The sequence below is a fragment of the Triturus cristatus genome, chromosome 7 (genome assembly GCF_964204655.1).
Source record: "Triturus cristatus chromosome 7, aTriCri1.1, whole genome shotgun sequence".
Taxonomy (NCBI): domain Eukaryota; kingdom Metazoa; phylum Chordata; class Amphibia; order Caudata; family Salamandridae; genus Triturus; species Triturus cristatus.
In genome coordinates, this window is record NC_140590.1 from 1,618,302,455 (window position 1) to 1,618,319,770 (window position 17,316).

At 51.6% G+C, this 17,316-nt stretch overlaps 1 protein-coding gene across 6 annotated transcripts in view; it reads right to left on the reverse strand.

Annotated features, from left to right (window-relative positions):
- CSNK2A1 (casein kinase 2 alpha 1) overlaps nt 1-17,316 on the reverse strand; it is a 125,232-nt gene that overhangs the window by 26,743 nt on the left and 81,173 nt on the right. The gene's annotated exons all lie outside the window — the stretch shown is intronic.

The window sequence follows — 17,316 nt, forward strand, 5'->3', positions numbered from 1 at the left end:
CAGTCTCTGGTATATAGTACAGACGGTACACATGGTATTTAAGTTGTGCTGTCCACTGCGGTGGCAGTGCCAACATGACTCCAGGCCTACTATTTGAAGCCCTGCTATTCCTGTTTTAACCTGTAAAATTGACGTCGAAATAACCCCTGTTGAAAGGGCAAAATCTTCCTTTTAAATATGTATAGGTCATGCCCGTTTAGGCCTTATTACCCATAAGGGAGGGTACATGGAATTTAATAAGTAACAAGTCCTTACAGAGAAAAGGCTACACAAACTATTTTCACTGTACTAAGACTGGCTGTTTCACAGGAAAACACTGGGTTAAATTATCACATTTACTAATGCTAATTTTGGCCAGGAAATATCTAGAAAAATACTTAATTTTTAATAGTTATTAAAAACCCAATTCAATAGTGAAGTTGAATGTTTGATAAATTAAGGAATAGGTACTTTAAGACAGTTACCTTTTTTCCTACCTAAAGTTTTTGGGTGTCCATTTGCTTACCTACTTCTGCCAGACAGTAAGGAGTAGTTTCTTTTCTGTAACTCCAGTTCTGTAGTAGGGGTATCTCTGTTATAGTCATAATCTAGTGAATAGTCCCGCCCATGTGCGTGGACCCCGGAGCAATAAAAAATAATCTCTAAAAGGTGACAAATCATGCAGACCTGCATACACCTTTAAGAGAGAATTTAATTTAAAGACAGATAATGCAGCCTATACCCACAGGCTACACTGTCCAGTACTTCAACTAGAATTCCACCAACATCCACAAACAGCACTGCCTGTCTAGTTTTTCTCCACATAGGAAAACACCCTGCCTCTACCAGCAAAAGCCTCTGGAATGATAGAGAGGAAGGAGTGGACAGACAAGCCCCATAGGCTGCCATTATGTGGCTTAGAACAGGATACTGTGCCTTTAAGAAAACTTTCCAGATTTCCAGAACTTTCCCCAGTATCCCAGAATGCCCAGCAGGTCCCATTTACTTTCAGTTCTTTTTGAAGGCGTAGCACGCCAGACCTGTAGCATTCTTCATATGAATAAATATCTCTCCACCGGGGAGGAGGGCGGGCGCTTATGACTATAACAGAGATACCCCTACTACAGAACTGGAGTTACAGAAAAGAAACTACTCCTTCTGTAGTAGGGGGATCTCTGTGTATAGTCATAATCTAGTGAATAGAATGGCAAGCCCATCCCCACACAACAGCAGCGGTGGAGAACAAACAAGACAAACCCACTACTGTGCGAACAAATTTCGCAGCGAAGCCTGCCAAACCTGAGCATCTGCCCTGGCATCCGAGTCCAGACAGTAATGCGCAGCAAAGGTATGGACCGACTTCCAAGTGGCCGCCTTGCAGATTTCCGCAATAGGAACATTACGCAGCAAAGCCGTCGTGGCAGCTTTGCCCCTGGTGGAATGAGCCTTAGGTTTACCCCCTAAGGTCTTATTAGCCTTTTGATAACACAATTGTATGCAGGACACAATCCACCGAGAAATGGACTGCTTAGAGGTCGCAAGACCAGTCCTGACTGAGCCATAATTAACAAACAATTGGTCAGACCTACGAATATCCTTGGTCTTATCCAGATAAAATTTCAACACCCTCCGAACATCCAGGGAATGGAGAGACCTTTCCGCTGGCTAAGAGGGATTCTGAAAGAACGTAGGTAAAGTTATAGTCTTGTTGACATGAAAGTCAGAGATAACCTTAGGAAGAAATTTAGGGTGAGTACGCATCACAACCTTAGCAGCATGAAATACAGTATAAGGTTCTTGACAACATAACGCCTGAAGTTCACTCACCCTGCGGGCCGATGTAATGGCCACTAGGAACGCCACCTTCCAGGATAGGTGCTGCAACGAAGCCTTGTGGATGGGTTCAAAAGGCTCCTTCATCAGCCTGGACAGCACCACATTCAAGTCCCAGGAAGGCGAGGGAAGTCTGACGGGAGGAAACACTTTCTTCAAGCCTTCCAAAAAATCCTTGACCACAGGGATCTGAAAGAAGGAAGTCTGTGAAGGGCATTTCCTGTAAGCAGTCAAAGCAGCCAGATGAACCTTAATGGAATGGAAATTAAGGCCAGACTGCGCCAGATGTAAAAGGTACGGAAGGATGACTTCTTCCTTACATGTCGTCGGATCAAAATTCTTGGACTTACACCAGATACAGAACCTCTTCCACTTGTAAGCATAGGATGTCCTAGTGGAAGGTCGTTTAGACTCCTTCCGTATGTCCATACAATCGTTTGGTAGATTCAGATGGCCATATTGCACTATTTCAGGAGCCATGCCGCCAAACTCAAAGACGAGAGGTTGGGGTGCACCATCCGCCCCCCGAACTTCGTGAGAAGGTCCGGCCTGCACGGCAGCCGCATGTGAGGAAGGAGAGACCGGTGAAGTAGGTCCGTGAACCACCACTGCCTGGGCCACTCCGGGGCGATCAGGATCATCCGCGCCCTGGACTGGGACAGCTTCATGAGCACTGCCGGAATCAGGGGAATGGGTGGAACAGCGTACAGAAAGCTGTTCGACCAATCGATCCATAGCGCATTCCCCAGCGTCCCCCTCTGGTAGTACCTGGATGCGAAGTCTCGGCATTTGCTGTTTTCGGCGGTGGCGAACAGATCTACGTCTGGAGTCCCCCACCTTGCGAAGACTTCTCCTAGTACTTCGTCGTTTATGACCCATTCGTGGTTTTCCTGAATCAGTCTGCTCAAGGCGTCCGCCTGAGCATTCTGCACCCCTGGCAGATGCGTGGCCGTAATCGTCAGTCCTCTGGCCAGCAGCCAGCGCCAGATCGCCTGCGCCTCCTGCGACAGAGTGCGCGATCTCGACCCCCCCTGCTTGTTGAGGTAATACATCGTAGTTGTATTGTCCGTCTGTATCAGCAGCGAGTTGGTCTGGAAGGACGGAAGGAAGGCCTTCAGTGCCAGGAAGACAGATCTGAGTTCCAGGAAATTGATGTGGTACGTCGATTCCAAAGCAGACCACTTTCCTTGAATCTGCAAGTCCCCGGAATGCGCTCCCCAGCCCTGGAGAGACGCATCCGTCACGACACTCGTCGTGGGAATGTCCTTGTGGAAGGGGACCCCCTTGAGGAGGTTTTCCGCCGAACACCACCACTTCAGAGACTGAAGAGCATGCAGCGACAGTCGTATCTTGTCGTCCCAAGAGCCTGTCCTCTGATCCCACTGATCCTCCAAACACTCCTGCAGTGGTCTCATGTGTAGCCGAGCGTGAGGCGTGAGGAAGATACAGGAGGCCATCGATCCCAGCAGCGAAGACACCTTCCTCACTGTCGTTGATGGAGCAGTCCTGAGGTCCTGAGCCTTCCGAAGGAGCGATAACCGTCTCTCCTCCGAAGGAGACACGCTTGCTGACCGCGTATCGATGGAGGCCCCCAGGTACTGTATGCACTGGACCAGGGTCGTGACCGATTTGGACATGTTGACGTGTAACCCCAGCTTGTGCAAGAGCTCGCACGTCCATCGGAAGTGTACTTGCGCTTCCGCGAAGGATGATGCCTTGATCAGCCAATCGTCCAGATACGGGTAGACAAACACCTTGTTCCTCCGCAGGTGTGCCGCCACCACCGCCATGCACTTCGAAAAGGTCCTGGGCGCAGACTTTAGCCCGAATGGCAGTACTGTGTATTGATAGTGATTGGCGCCGACTTGGAATCGCAGGAACTTCCTGTGCTTCCGTGCTATGGGCACGTGGAAGTACGCATCCTGTAGATCTATGGCACAGAGCCAGTCTCCCCGTTGCAGCTGAGGGTAAATCTGGTGCAACGATAGCATGCGAAACTTCTCTCTGCGAATCCATTTGTTTGCCTGTCGCAAATCCAGAATGGGCCTGAACTCGTTCTTGTCCTTCTTGCGAACGAGGAAGAACCGAGAGTACAGACCTCTTCCCCTTTGAGACAGAGGTACCTCTTCTACCGCCTTTTTTCTCAACAAGATGTCTGCCTCCGCCTGGAGCTCTCAGCTGGAATCGAGAGCTGACCGGCGGAATTGCTGGAGGCGGGCTGGTAAACCGAAGACTGTATCCACTGCAAACAATATTCAGCACCCACTTGTCCTGAGTAATTTTTCTCCACTCTGCCGGAAAAAATGGAATGCTTCCCCCCACTGGAGTGGGTAACGGTTGAGGGGGAAGTAGCCGCTCAGGGCCGAGACCCGGCCGGGCCCTTGGTCGTGGTAGTAGCCTGCTGGCCTCCTCTACCCCTCTGGCGCTTCTGGAAGGGCTTGCGGAACTGCTGCTGTTGTTGCTGCTGCTGTCCCGAGCCCTGCCCACGCCCTCTGCCCGAAGACCCGAACCTCCTCTGGAACGGGCGCTTCTTCTCCGCCTTCTCCAACCAGACGGCCGTCAGGGTTTCCGCCTCCGCCTTCATGCGGGCCATCTCATCGTCCGCATGCTTCCCGAACAGGGTTTCCCCCGAGAAGGGCAGGTTGGCCACTCTTTGCTGCGCCTCTGGCTTGAGGGACGTCAGGCGCAACCACGAATGACGCCGCTGGTGGACGCCATGACAGTAGGCGGCCAATAAGGATACATCCGCCGCTGCGCTGATCGTTTGGTTCGAAACCAGCATGCCCTCGCGCACTGTTTCCAAGAAGTCCTCCTTCTTGTCCCGTGGCAGTAGGTCTGCATTGTGAGAAGTTGGCCTGATGTATGATGTCACTAGTTCTAGTGTACACCTTATATCAGTCCAAATACCCTTATGGTGATTGGTTGTAAAGTCAACCTTATAGACCAGCTATCCTAGTGGTAGCATGGACAAGAGCAGTCTTAGGCTAAACTCTGAATGGCATGTGAAGCCAGCTGTGATACCATATATAATCCCTTGAATACCAAATGAAAGGACACCACAACAGATATATATATAAAATAAAGTGTATTTATTCTAGTCAAACCCTCAGCACTCTTTATGAGTTTAGAGGTAAGTACAACACAGTCTTATTTAAGCATACCTTAAGTCACACAGGTAAGTAATACAGTTAGGCCCTAGGGGCCACGCAAACCATATACTAAGTAAGTGGTATAAGAACCACTGTCACGGAAATAGAATAGGCCTAGGCCTAGGGAATCGCTGGGGCTACACTACACTAGCGTTAGTTAGGAAGTGGGAGGCCCACGGGATTCGTGTGCAGAGTGGAAACACTCACGCGTAATGCGTAAAAGTCAATAGCAATAGTACAGTTTAGAAAACGGTAGATTTAGGACACTTACGGAGTAGCTAGGAAGTTGAGACTTGAAAACTAGACACTAGGATAGTCACTATCCTGATGAGCACCGGAGTACCCAAGTTACCTAGCCCACAGGCTGCGGGTGCATAGGGGTGAAGATGCGTCGTTTTCGTCATCGACTCCTATGGATGCCTGAAGAAAGATGCTGACAGGCAGTCAGTGAAGAGTGTCCGGTGGATCCCAAGGCTGGGATCAAGAAGAGAAGAAACCTGCAAGCAGAAGGGACAGAGTCAAGGTCACTAGCCAGTGACCACGTGGAACCAGGAAGGAACCAGGCGATGTCGTGAAGATTGCAGGTGAAGGTGAAGCTTGTCGCTGCAGCCAGGAGGACCAGGAAGCGTCAAAGACGACCAGGACCAGGAGGCGAGCTGTCCCACGAAGGCTCTTGCTGTCGGCGGCGTCGAAGTTGGACTAGGACTCACCAAGCCTTGGCAAGCGGAACCCACGAAGAACGAAGGACTTGCTTCTGGTGCAGACCAGGAAGGTCTGGGGTGCTTCTTCTTTGCAGAGAAGCGGGAGCCAGTCTGGAGGAGCCAAACCAGCGCAGAAGATTTCAGGGTGCGTCGTCACAAAGGCCACTAGCCAGCGGGCAAGCAACCGGACAGACGCGGCAAGCAGGAAAATGCTGAAGGGCCCCACGCAGGACTCGTGGAGTGTGGGGGGCTGATCTTCGGTGCAGATGGTGCTTGGGGTTGGGGCTTCTCAATCCCCGGTGCACAACTTCGAGGGTACCTCAGAAGCTGCGCTTTAAGTTACTAGCCACTTTTTCCAGGTAGCCGGTCCCACGTCGCTCGTCGCCTCCACGGATCTCAGCTCTGCTGTAGATGTGGATCAGGGTCGGAGAAGTCTGGAAGTCAAGGCTCTGGTCAGGCTCTGCAGTCGGTTCCTCGTAGAACGTGGGCAAAGCAAAGGGTAGTCTCTTGATGGTGCCTGTTTGCACAGGGTAGCCACTCCTTGGCTACAAGGGAGATTCTTCAGTCTTCTTCTTTCGTCGAATGTCGAAGGTCCAGAGTTTCTGTTCAGTTTTGCAGGTTCAGGATAATCTAAAGTCTTGAGGCCCAACTCCCACTCTTATACTAATCTGGGGGGCTGGGATACCTGCTAGGTCACGCCTTATGGGTGGGACCTGGGAGGGGGTGGTTACACCCACTTCCCTTTGTCCAGTTTCGCGCCAGAGCTGGGGCTGGAGTGCCCCAGCGCCGGTTTGAACTGGACTATGCAAGGAACACCTTGTGTGCCCCAGGCATGTCTCATTCCTTTCAGCCCACCCTGCCCCAATACACTAAAGGCTGTCTGGGGAGGTGCTAGCACCTCCCCAAGCAGGAAACCTATTGTCCAGGCCTCCCTGGCTGGGATCACTCCCAGCTGCAGGAGGTCAGACTTGTGTCGTGGCAGCAGCATCCATTTTGTGATGCTGAGGCTTTGGTCAGAGGTTAACAGTTGAAGTATGATTTTAACATGTCTTTCCCTCTAGAAGGGGGGAATAATATTCTCATGTCCAGAAATGGCATGGGGGTATTATTCCACAGTGTTAGACACCTTACACGACATGTTTCGATAAAGCCAAACCATAGTTACCATAACCGTCTAAGATTATAAGGCACTTTAAGAGTATATGGTAGGCTATATCATAGAACAGCTATAAGGACAAGGTTCCGAAAGCTGCAGACAGGCTCAGCTCATGCTAGAGCACCATCTCACATGTTACCAAGCACTCTGCCTCCAGGATTGTTAAGGCCTGCCATAGGAGTGACTGATAGGTACACATGTGTCTATATGTAAGTTAGGTATAGGAATACTACACCTAAGCAAGGGGTGATTACACGACCTTGCCCCAGCTGAGTGATCAGCCAGTTGTGTCAAAATGGAAGGCCAGGCCAGGGGTGGCATAATACATGCTGCAGCCCCTGGTAGGCCTAGGGTACACCTATGCCCTGGGTACCTAGGGTACACTGTACAGGGGCCAATAAGGTGATCCTAAAGTACATAGTATTAATTTAGAGAGAGAACAGCAGGGCTGTGGGTCTGATTAGCAGGCCCACAGCCACATCTAAGTCGGAAACCAGTAAAGCAAAAAGCAAAACGTGGGGGTGAACATAGAAAGCAGACCCTACTCTCCTACATGCATATTGCTGCAGGGACTCCCACAGGGCCCGGTCGTAACGGCCCAACAAAGCCCCTGCACTCGCCGCCTTCATGGTGGTGGTGGCGGTGCCACACACCTTCCTGCCCGCAGAATCCAGCCAGCGGCTTTCTTTGTCAGGTGGAACCGTGGAGGACGGGGCGGTCGCATGTTGTTTTCTTGCCGCCGTCACGATCACCGAATCCGGCTTGGGTCCACTCTCAAAAAGGAAGGATCCGACTCCGGGGCCCTATACTTTTTCATGAGCCTGGAGGGAGCGGCCTTCGTCGTCGCGGGAGTGAGGAACAGCTCCAACGCGGGTTCCACCAGTCCTGGTACAAGAGGCAGTAGGGGGCGAGACAGGTGTTTATGAAGCGTCTCGAATATCACGGACGTCGTGGGTGTTGGAACCGTCACCGTGATACCCAACTTTGCAGCCCCTCGCAACAGCACCTCTTGGAACGAGACCAAGTCGTCCACCGGAGACACCCTAGTCCCCGGGGAGTCCGACAGCGTCGGGGAAAGGTCTCTGTCCGAGGAGCGCGTGTGCGACCTGGACCTATACCTCCTACGGCGTCGTCTTGAGTCCGACGAGAACCGTCCACGGCTCCGTGACCTTCTCCTCCTGTGAGAGCGGGAGCGCGACCTCTTCTGCCTCGGCCTGTCTGCCGGTCTAGCCGGTCCAGGCGACCGCGGGCGTCGTGGCTTCGGGGTCCCCTGCGGCGGAGTCGGGTACCTTGGGAGGGAAACAGACCGCGGGGGAACCGGCGGCGGACCCACAGGAGTGCGTGGCAGCGACTGAGGCTGGGGCGGCGGAGGCAGCGTCCGCGGCTGAGGTGGCGGCGTTGGTGGAGGTGGTGGAGGAGGCGGCGACGGAGGCATCAGAGGAGGCGTATACACCACCGAGTACACCGATTCCGGTGACTCTCTCTTCGTCGATGGCGACCTTGGCGTGTCGACGGCGACCTTGGCGTGTCGACGGCGACCTTGGCGTGTCGACGGCGACCTTGGCGTGTCGACGGCGACCTTGGCGTGTCGACGGCGACCTTGGCGTGTCGACGGCGACCTTGGCGTGTCGACGGCGACCTTGGCGTGTCGACGGCGACCTTGGCGTGTCGACGGCGACCTGTGCCTCGACGGCGACCTGTGCCTCGACGGCAACCTGTGCCTCGACGGCGATCTCGAGCGTCCCGACGTCGATCTCCTTCTCCTCTTCGACGGCGAACGGCGATCCTTCGACGGCGAATGCCGACGCCGGGTCCGATCGCGACGACGACCGCTGGACGGGGCCGAAGACGGCGTCGTCGCAGACGCCGCCGATGTAGTTGACGGCGGCCTACTCAGGTCCCTCGACGGCGATCGTCGACGCCGCTTCTCCCCAGAGCCCTGGGGAGACGGCGAACAGACGGTGGTCATCCTCCTCGACGTCGTCGTCGACGCCCTCGACGTCGACGGGGAGTGGGAGCGCTTACTGGTCTTCCTGCCCCTGGGGAGCCCCCCAGGGGCCTCAGTATGGGCCAAATCAGCCCCTCCAGACCCACCTGGTGCCTTCAGTCTTCTCTCCTCCAGAACTTGAAGCCTGATTTTCATTCTGTCCCTCAGGGTCCTGGCTGAGAACGAGTGGCAGATGGTACAGCTTTCAGGCACGTGGGACTGGGGAAGGCAACCTATGCACACCTCGTGTGGATCAGTTTTAGCCTTCTTTCGACCACATTCCGGGCACTTGTCGAACAAGCCAGGCATGTTGACAGTACCAGCTACTAAGCACAAGAAAAAGTGACAAATTGCCAAAATCTCAAATAAACCCTTGAAAAGGGGAGAGCTCAATGCTCCATGGTCCTGCTAGCAGGAGCCGGAAAAAAGAACTGAAAGTAAATGGGACCTGCTGGGCATTCTGGGATACTGGGGAAAGTTCTGGAAATCTGGAAAGTTTTCTTAAAGGCACAGTATCCTGTTCTAAGCCACATAATGGCAGCCTATGGGGCTTGTCTGTCCACTCCTTCCTCTCTATCATTCCAGAGGCTTTTGCTGGTAGAGGCAGGGTTTTTTCCTATGTGGAGAAAAACTAGACAGGCAGTGCTGTTTGTGGATGTTGGTGGAATTCTAGTTGAAGTACTGGACAGTGTAGCCTGTGGGTATAGGCTGCATTATCTGTCTTTAAATTAAATTCTCTCTTAAAGGCGTATGCAGGTCTGCATGATTTGTCACCTTTTAGAGATTATTTTTTATTGCTCCGGGGTCCACGCACATGGGCGGGACTATTCACTAGATTATGACTATACACAGAGATCCCCTACTACAGAATTATATTTTGCATAAGTGTGAATGGGTGTGAAATGCCTGAATGGGCAGAGATGACCCCTGTGAACCGGACAGAAAATGCAGTGTAGGGCTGTGAGCATTCTTTGACTAATCCTGCTTGATAGTTTTTCTGAGGTTTTACATAGAACACTCGGGAGGCACATCAAGGGGTGAGAAAAGGATGCTAAAGCACAAGTTACTTGTGTAACGATATATCTGTAAGAGACATTAGTGATAGATTACTTACCTTCGAATATCCCCAGGCGTCAGACTGGATCCAGAAAGTTTCCGTCAGCAGTACCCCAGCGCGTCGGTAGGCGTAGTCGTGCGGCTCCGCGTACGTTGCTGGCATATCGTAGCCGCCGAGAGGACGTCAGAGCTACTTAGATGAGCCCACGCGGACTGACATCAGCACTGTACACAACTTTTCTGCGCCAGGAGCACAGAGCCATGCCAGAGACAGACTACTGGTGCAATAGAACTAGGGCCCTAACAGGGATGACCTGAACCATAGAGAACAGTTCGCAGAACGGGGAGGATGGGCGGGCGGTATGGAATCACTAACTAATGTCTCTTACAGATATAACGTTACACAAGTAACTTGTGCATCTGAAAGAGACATGTTTGTGATAGATTCCTTACCTTAGAATACATACCCAAGCAATATCAACTCCGGTGGTGAGTCTGCGAAGTGAGATTACACCAGAAAGTCACGGAGAACTGTACGACCAAAGAAGCAGTCTCTCCGGACCGGACTGTCAAGGCAATAGTGCTTAGTGAAAGTATGCAACGAAGCCCAAGTGGCCACCTGACAGATGTCTTCCAGGGGGACACTGCGTCCCAATGCTGTAGTAACTGCTGTCGCCCTGGTAGAATGGGCGCGCAGCCCAACCGGAGGTTCCTTTTTAGCCAGAGAGTAACAGGCTTTAATGCACAAGACAACCCATCGGGAGATAGTTCGCTTGTGCACAGCCCAGCCTTTCTTGGCGCCCACGTAGCCAACAAAGAGCTGATCATCCACCAGGAACTGTTGTGTGCGGTTGAGATAGAACGAAAGCGCACGTTTTGGGCCCAGACGGTGGAGCCTCTTTCACTTGAAGGGTGCGGCGGTGGAAAGAAAGTGGGCAGAGTGACAGTTTGCCCAAGATGAAAGGTAGACACTACTTTTGGAAGAAAGGAGGGGCGCGGTCGAAGCACAACCTTGTCCGGATGAATTGCCAGGAAAAGAGGTTTACAGGAAAGAGCCTGGAGCTCACTCACTCGCCGAGCAGAGGTGATGGCCACCAGGAAGACAGTTTTCAAAGTTATTAACCGCAAAGGACAGTTATGAAGAGGCTCAAATGGAGCGCACATCAAGTATGTGAGAACCAGGTTCCATTCCCATTGAGGCATCACAAAAGGAATAGGAGGGAAAAGGTGATTAATGCCTTTGAGAAATCTATTGACAACTGGGGACTTTAAAAGAGAGGGCTGATCAGGCTGCCTAAGAAAGGCTGAAACAGCAGAAAGGTAGCCCTTGATAGTGCCCATAGCAGAGCCCTGCTGGGCCAAAGAGAGAAGGAACAATAGGACCTCAGAAAGAGGGGCAGAAAGAGGATCAACAGCTTTCGCTGTGCACCATGTGGGTTCTCTTCGGTGGCGAATAGATCTAATCAAGGTTCTCCCCAGTGCTGAAAGAGACCTTGTGCCACCTCTGAGTGAAGACGCCATTCGTGATCCAACATGCACCTGCGGCTGAGTTCCTCCACCGTGGTGTTCAGGGTACCTGCCAGGTGTTCAACCACCAAGGAAATGCCTCGATGTTCCAGCCACGTCCAGAGACATAGATACTCTTGACATAGGGTCCACGAACCCACTCAGCCCTGCTTGTTGCAGTACCACATGGCGGTGGTGTTGTCCGTGAACACCTGCACTACTCTCCCCTTGACAGAAGGAAGGAATGCTTTCAGTGCAAGTAGGATCGCCCTGAGCTCCAAAAGGTTGGTATGGAGCTTGGACTCCGCCGGAGACCAGAGTCCTCTGATCTTCGCCTCTCCCATGTGGCCGCCCCATCCCAGGAGGGACACGTCTGTCACTACTGTGTGCTCCGGTTGGGGAAAGGAGGGGGATCTGCCGCGGACCCAACGCTGGTTAGTGAGCCACCACTGCAAGTCCAGTGCAGTGCCCTCCGAGATCTGGACGTAGTCAGACAGGTTTCCCTGATGCTGCATCAACGGGAACTTGAGGTCCCACTGCAGAGCCCACATATGCCATCTGGCATGATAGATCAGCAGGATGCAGGAGGCCATGAGGCCCAGCAGCCTCCGGTTCTTCCTGACCGAAACCCAGGACCAGGGCTGAAAGATCTGAATCATAGCCTGAATGTCCCAGACTCGCTGTTCGGGAGGATAAACCCGAAACTGCGCCGTATCCAGAACCGCTCCGATGAAGAGGAGCTTCTGAGATGGAATCAGGTTAGACTTTGGCACGTTGATGGAAAACCCCAGCAAATGCAGAAGGTCGGCCGTAATCTGGAGGTGGGAGACGACTGCCTGGGGCGAGCCCGCCTTAAACAGCCAGTCGTCGAGATAGGGGGAAGACAAACCCCTGATCTGCGCAGATGAGCTGCGACCACCTCCATCACTTTCGTGAACACCCGAGGGGCGCTGGTAAGGCCGGAAGGGAGCACAGAGAACTGAAAGTGCTTGTGGCCCACCCGTGAACCGTAGGTAACGCCGGTGGGCTGGCAGGCTGGGGATATGAAAATAAGCATCCTGCAAGTCCAACGCTAACAGCCAGTCTTGCGGGTCTAGGGCAGACAAGACCTGAGCAAGCATGAGCATCTTGAACGTCTCCTTCCGGAGGAAGCTATTGACGTTCCAGAGGTGTAAGATAGGGCGCAGACCTTTGCCCTTCTTGGGAACCAAGAAGTAGTGAGTGTAACAACCACAACCTACTTCTGGCGTCGGAAAGCGCTCGATGGCACCCTTGGCCAAGAGGGCCACAACTTCCTGCTGGAGAAGTGCCAAGTGATCCCCCGACATATGGTGGTACTGAGATGGTATGACTGGAGGGGTAGACTCGAAGGGGAGGGAGTAGCCCCTTCGGACTATTTGAAGAACCCACCTGTCCGAAGTGATGGTGTGCCAGTGGGGAAGGTGATGGCGAATCCTGCCACCCACTGGCGTCCGGTGGGTCTGAAACACTGGACTAGGAAGGTTTTGAGGCGGCAGGAGCGGTAGTGGATTCACCTGCTCGCTGGCCTCGGGACCCACCACGTCGGGTCCCACGTCTGCAGCTGCGCTTAGACTGCGGCTGCACAGGCCTGCGGGACTGAAAGGAACGCGATAGGGCGCCTCAACCCGGTCCTTGAAAGGAGCGAAAAGCGGGCCCCGATTGAGTGCGTGTGGCGGCGAGACCCAAGGACTGGGCCGTAGCCAGAGAGTCCTTAAAGCGTTCCAGGGTGCTATCCGCCTGGTCACCAAAGAGGCGTGTGCCATCAAAGGGCATGTCCAACAGAGTGTTCAGAACATCCCCCGAGAAGCCAGTTCTGAGCCAAGCGTAACGGCGGAGCGCCACCGTTGAGGAAAGTGCCCTGCCGAGTGAATCGGCCGTGTCAAGTCCACAACAGATAGTGAATTTAGCAGCATCTCTCCTCAATGGCCTGAGAGAGCACCGCTCGAGCTTCCACAGGGCAGTGAGGCAGCACCGGTGCCACCGTGTCCCACACAGAACGTGAATAGTGGGCCAACAGGCACGCAGTATTCACCACCCGCAATCCTGAACTGGCAGAAGTGAAAATCTTTTTCCCAAACTGCTCCAGTTTTAGATTACTTGTCTGGAGGGGCAGAAGGGAATACGCTCCGCGAAGCAGAGGCCTGAACAACCAGACTGAGGAGTCAGGTGTTGTGTGAGAAAGCTGGGGTCGCCGGGCGGTGGCAGCGCGCCTCACCCTGATCACAGGAGCCCCTGTGTTGGGTTTGTTCCAGGTGCTCAACAGGATGTTGGTAAGGGTGTCGTTGAAGGGCAGCAGCAGCTCTGCAGAGGACCACACTGTCTGCAGTACTTCAGTCAGGAGACTGGTCTTGATAGTCACTGAAGGGAATTCGAGGTTAGGAGCCTCAGCGCCCCTACGCAACACTACAGAAAAAGTCCCAACCTCCTCTGTAGCCACTGAAGAATGGGACAGTGCACCAGGATGTGGAGAGAAATCCAGATCTACTGGACCTTCCGTATCACCTTCCCATTCTGGCTTCTCCTCGCAGTAAGCTGCGAGAGGGTCTTCAGACCCCTCCCAGTACTCCCCTTAGTCATCTGTTGTTGAAGAGGCCGGTACGGACAAGGTGCCCAGGGGATTGGGATAAACTCTCCACCCAGAAACGGACCCGGGGGGGAAAAGCTCCGCAAAGCTTTCGGCGCCATGGCCCGACAATTGGGGCACGCCTCGGGGTCATGGGCGTGCCCCAAGCAGAAGAGACATCGTGCAGGTCCCCTCGCGACATGTTCCGACTGCATGTCCTACAGGACTTAAACCCGGGCATACCTACTGCACCTGGAGTTGAATACTTGACAAGATAAGAGAAACAAGTTCTCAGAAACCAAGTTAAAACATTAACTAGGGGTACCGCTCTCTATCGGATCTGCGCTTGCTGGCGCGGAAAAAGAAAGAACAGACGCCAGCACGCGCGTCCAAGTAGCTCCGACGCTATCTCGCCAGCTACGACGCCAGCTATGTACGCGGAGCCGCACGACAAAGCCTACCGACGCGCAGGGGTACTGCTGACGAAAACTTTCCGGATCCAGTCTGACGCCTGGGGATATTCTAAGGTAAGGAATTCATAACTAACGTGTCTCTTTCTGATACAATTCTTGCACATCCACTGCTTGGTTGCTAGAAACCCCTGCTTTCTTCTACCAGACCAGTGTCTCTGGGGTTATTAGTAGTACAGCGACTGCTCCAAACTGTATTTTAATGTTAGCTATGGGAGGACACTAGGAATCCTATAGTACACTCTCCACATACCTCCTTGGCCAAAGACTTCAGCCATCCTGAAAACGCCCAAAGTGGGTAGGGTTGCTGCAGGAACTTTCATCAGATTGGTCACGGTAAGCCCAGGAGTCAGTCCCACCCATTTGCTCATGCCAGGCATAAAAGTAGCATTTCCAAGCAACCACTTCAGAAGACTTTTGACCAGGAGGAAGATCAGAAGGGGACTGCACCTGCTTTCTGTGTCTGGGAAGAGCCCTGAAAGGACTGGAGCAGCATTCTCTAGTACCCAGGAGAAAGACGTGGACCTCTAGGGTTTTAAGGCTACAAGAGGCCTTTGCCTGCAACTACTCAGCTAACCAATAGCAACTGGACCTAGCCTGGAATCTTTTTGGCATCTGCCGGACACCTTGTTAGTGTCTCAATGCCACCCCCCATCCCCCAAAGGTACTAGGGGATTTGAAAGAGTACACCTCCGGTGGATAGGGACTTAAATATCGAAAGTCAAAAGGCAAATCTTTGACCAGGACAAACCCGATTGGTGTATCCTGCCCATGCTCCATCACAGTCAGTGTCAAATTTACCCATGTCCCCGGCGACCAATGACTCATGTAGTACTTTGTTCTTCCTGATGCCATTGCTGCTTCCATTGCTGCTTAAAACATTCATATCTCCTGATCACTTGATTGGATTTTTGTCATTTTGTTTATTCGATTTTTCTAATTAGGCTGGGAATTTTTATTGTTTTGCATCACAACTTTATTACTGTTTTGGTACGGCAGGATACTTTGAATATTGCTTTAAGTTAAGCCTGTCTGCTGTGTGCCATAGCTACAAGGGCATTGAGCTAAGGTTAATTTAGTGAATTTGAGGGTTCAACCTGACATGGGTTGTGATTATTCCTTGAGGTGGGTAGTCATCCACCTTAAATAATAAACCAATTTCCTATAGTGTTTGAGGTTGCTGTTAAACTACTGATTTTAGAACTAAAGCATGGAAGCTACCCGCTTGAAGCTCTGTGATAAATCATGAATCACATCAGGAAGTGGGACTATCTTGGAGGACAGCCTATTGTGGTTCCACCGAAATAGCCTCATTCTTGCCACAATTTCAGCAAAGTACACTTCCAGTGCCACCTTTAAGAGGTTCATCAGGAGCCAATAAACGATAGACAAGAATAGTTGTCACATGTTCGATGGAGGGCCATAAGACCCGAACCCAAACTGGAACCACACCAAAAGTACCATCCACTACACAGCATAAACAAGGCTTAGGCAAAATCCATTCCAATCCTCCATCTGAATAGCTTCCCCGTGATAACCCATGCTCTCGAAACATCACCTACACAAACTGGGGTGTGGGTATCCGAAACTACTAAGTGTGAAGAACATCCATAAAAAATAAACTACTACAGTCTGAAGACCAAACCGCCAAGAGGCCAAGTAATTATCAAATAATTAGCAATAAATATATCTGGTAAAACAAAATATGCATAGCTTAGAGCAGCACCACCTTTGCAGTTAGAATTGTGTCAGAATTGGAGTTTTATCAAGCAGCTGTTTCAAATACAAAAGCTGAACCATATTTTAAGTTTAAGTTGCACTTATTCTCACATACACCAATGTACACATTGAATTACTGCTAATATCCCACCACAACCAAAGGTTTAATGCGACCTCAAATTAGTAAACAATATAAAAACCTACAACTCTTACTGGCATAACAGACATTCCCAAAAGTACAAAGCACTTAATGGATTCAGTTTCCTTATCAAAGGTAAAACAATCTTACACGTGCACAGCTCATACCGAGCTGCACAATAGGACGTCCCCTCACCCAAACTAGTCCACTTCCCCACCATCGACACATCCCTACTGTGCAGGTCAGAAAAGTGCATTTTTCCCCAGTACAATATTGTGACCTTCAAAATTCAAGTGTGCAGGGAATTGCACGTGTTGCGGTTGTCTGACTTGCGAAGTGCTAAATGAGATGTAGGTGCAACTAAGCACAATTCAACTGTGATGATGTTGAGGTGGCAAGAGATATAGAAGAAAAGGAGAGGGAGAAGCAGGATGGGACAATCAAGGAGACATTCTCAATGTTACAGATTAGTACTTGAAAAAAACTCCTCAACGTGTTAGATAGGATGTGGTTCCATAATTTAGGGCTTGAATTAAATGCTTTTTGCAAATAGGTGGATGAAATGAGTTTACCCTGCCCTGAAGCAGGGGTCCTCGCTTGGTTTAACTTTGGCTGAATGCAGAGGTTAAGTTAGTTCCTGATTCCAAAGTGTTTTGGTGGTGGTAGAAGTATCTGGAAACACATGCGCTCCAACTAGGAACCAAAGGAGCAGAGTTCTGGTTGGATGTGATTACTTGGTAACTAATCTAGTTGCCAGGGTTTTTCCAGTCTGCATCATTTGTATCCTGGATCAGCCTTGCAGGAAGGCCTGCCTGGGGAGTATTCCAATGGTCAAGCAGTGACACTAACAGTTTGGCAAAGTGAAACTCTGGTAAAACTTGATGACTTCATGGTATACATTACAGAAGATGAGCTACAATACCTCGTTTAAGGCTTACCCTTAAAGACTACCCTAGCACACTAAACTGCTGAATGCACTGCAAGTGCTCCAGTTCTTACTGGATGTGTCAAGGCAGAGTTACGGCTCTGCTGAAAGG